The following is a 3,122-nucleotide window of genomic DNA, read 5'->3' as shown; positions in this document are numbered from 1 at the left end:
ATTGTCATGGCCCTCCTCTGGACCCGCTCCAACAGGTCCATGTCTTTCTTGTATTGGGGGACCCCAGAACTGGATGCAGTACTCCAGGTGGGGTCTCACAAGAGAGGAGTAGGGGGGAGAATCACCTCCCTCGACCTGCTGGCCACTCTTCTTTTTATGCAGCTCAGCACACAATTGGCTTGGACTGCAAGTGCATATTGCTGACTCATGTCCAATTTTTCATCCACCGGTATCCCCAAGTCCTTCTCTGCAGGGCTGCTCTCATCACCCATTCTGTAATGATACTGGGGATTGCCCCGATCCAAGTGTCGGACCTCGCGTGTATTATCTAATCTGGTTGAGATCTTAAAAATTATTGTAAAGAGTCCTATACCCCCAAGAAAAAATATTAAGGCACGTCTCCAAAGAACCCCAAAAAAGAAACTCTACCTTAATGGGCAAGGCTGTACGTGAGTAGATGGGCCTATCTGTGGTGTTGCATGGCACTGAAAGAGCAGAGTCAGTCTCAATAGTTACACTGATATTTTCCTTAAAATTATCCACTATCTCAAGAGCATATGCCTTAAAAAACAAGGTGGCTACAAGGTGGGAGAAGGTCTTTTACTAGTCTGGACTCACAAATATACCTGATGCATGCTCTTAAAAGGATTGTGTTGATTTATCTAGGTAAAAAATAACTGTCCTTCCCCTACCACCACCACACCTTCATGCTGTCTCTACAGCATCTTGTTTAATTCCTGTCATGTGTCAGGGAAGGAACTGATCATCCACAGAGATCATGAAAGAATTTCCCTCTGTCTGTTGTACAGCACTGAACACTGAAATAGCTAGCTGCATGAAAAGAACCATTATCAGCAAATATTTGAACAAAGAATGATGGAGTTGGTATTTTTCATGAGTAATTCTTATACTTGTCCTATTGTCATCTGATTATGCCCAAGAAATGCCATTAGTCAGTGGGACTTCTTGTGTGAATAAGGATAACTCTCATGAGAAGCTGAAGAATTAATTCCTGAATAGTTAATTTTAATGTACAATGTGAGCATTTCAAATGTCCTATTTACACTATTTTAATCTGAATAAAATAGAAAATGTCACCTCAATGCTAATACAACATTCCTGTAAATTATGCACATTTTTAAAGCTAATGAAGCTGTCATTATCTTATTACAATTTGGCATAGCAGTTATTTTTAAGTTATCATCATGACTTCTAAAATATTTTGCAATGAAATGATTTTAATTCATTTGTATTGCTTGTAGGCTGTACGAAACTATATTTTTATCCTGCCTATTAAGATGAATGATGGTATTATGTTTTATTACACATGTTCAGTCACATTCAAAAATTTGGCTACCTTCATTTCCCGCATCAATATGGATTGTTTCAATCCTGGTCTCAGTGAAATCGGAAACAAAATTTCAGTTGATTTCACTGGAAGCAGGTTTAAATAATGAATTTATGCTGATGATAATAAGGATAAAGAATTATGTTTAACATTACATTTTTCAGTAATTTACTGGTATATATGGAACAAAATAATCACAAAGAAATACGCTGCTTTTAAGTTTCGATTTAGCTAGGTAAACATAGGTCAGGCTTTAACTAGTATAAAGAGACATATCTTTATTTGAAGACTTGTTCTTTTCCCTTTATCTCATTTGCATTTGCTGCATTTATGATCAGAGTTCATAAACACAATGACAGTGTGTATTGTTTCTGGGCACCGTAACGAATGCAGCAAAAAGTAATCACCCTGGTAATTAAAATTACCCATGTTCACACAATTGCCCTCTTACGTGCACATCCCTGGCGTTCCTTCCTCTTCCCTCTGTCCCAACACAGATGCCACCTATATCAACTGGAATGTACCTATCCAAGAACCAGGCGAGCCTTTTCTGTGACAGAAAGGAGATGGCATCTACGAAGATTAGCTTGTGAAGCCAAAAGTTTTAATTGCTGCCAAACAAATTGTAGCATACAAAATACTCTGAGAAGTTCCTTCTGAGAGCTGATTCAAAGACTTTTTTCAAGCTGACAGGATTTATTCATGTGTGGAATTATTGAATTGGAATATTGTCCAGTCCTTACCAGCCAGTGGTCTCATTGCAATTTCAGAAGCTTCGGTTATATGAAGTAAAGGAGAATGGTAGTTAACACAGCAATCCTTAAGACCTGAGCTGTTATACAGATGCAATGGAAATCCTTTTAACTGGGTGTTGAGCAAATTATTCTCATTAGCCTTATGAAAACCAATCGTATCAACACTGCAATCCAAGCAGTACCTGTCCAAAATGTTTCTATGCTGTGCACCACTATTTACATATTTTAAAATATTTTCATAAATAATTAGTGCATGTTTTCCCCTTCCTTTATCAATGAGACTTGGCACATTAACTTTGCCCACTGCAATCTCCATGTTTTACTGAAATAAACTTGTTCTGACATTGCAATTATGTCCTGCCCCTGCTGTGAATACTGCCTGTCCACTAACAGCAGGACAACAGCTTCAGTTCTGGGTACATCAACTGCTTTTCTGTTTTTGCCTCAAGCAGATGAGAAAGTAAAAGCTCGATGTCTCCACATCCCATTCTGAGGACTCTCTTAGAAACTTCCATTTCCTGCTTATGTCCACTGAACAAATCGTAAGCAGAAACAGCAATGCTTACCATAGAGAATAAAGTCAAGAGACCAACCAGTCTTAAAAAAGGTCTAGGAAACCTGACCACAGAGTTCACAGTTCATGATTTTAAACTTAAACTCTTCCACACACTGCAGACAACAGGAGTTTTTCTATCTGCAGTAGATAGAGTTTGAATCAGGTAGTAATGGGCACCGAGAACAAAATACTGGCAAGGGTAAGGAGAGACCAACCACCGGGTTTTCTGTTCAGAAGCCATGGGGAAGAAATACAGTATCTCTGAAGAACGGCAGACCAGTAAAGGCAAATGAGCTTTCATTACCATTATAGCACCAATAGCAACAGCTCTCTATTCCTTTCTAAGAGAGGAGGGCAGACTGCATGGATATCCAGACTTTGTGCTGTCTGGACACAACCTCCAGGACACTTCAGGTAGGAATGGAGGAACACAAAGTGTCAGCTGCCCAAATGCTTTCTAACA

General features: G+C 39.1%; 1 pseudogene; it reads right to left on the bottom strand.

Annotated features, from left to right (window-relative positions):
- Positions 1-1,769: 1,769 nt before the first annotated feature.
- LOC140652530 (bifunctional heparan sulfate N-deacetylase/N-sulfotransferase 4-like) lies at positions 1,770-2,741 on the bottom strand (annotated as a pseudogene).
- Positions 2,742-3,122: the final 381 nt, after the last annotated feature.

The sequence above is a fragment of the Ciconia boyciana genome, chromosome 5 (genome assembly GCF_034638445.1).
Source record: "Ciconia boyciana chromosome 5, ASM3463844v1, whole genome shotgun sequence".
In the NCBI taxonomy this organism is placed as follows: domain Eukaryota; kingdom Metazoa; phylum Chordata; class Aves; order Ciconiiformes; family Ciconiidae; genus Ciconia; species Ciconia boyciana.
This window is presented reverse-complemented; position numbering and strand designations above follow the sequence as displayed.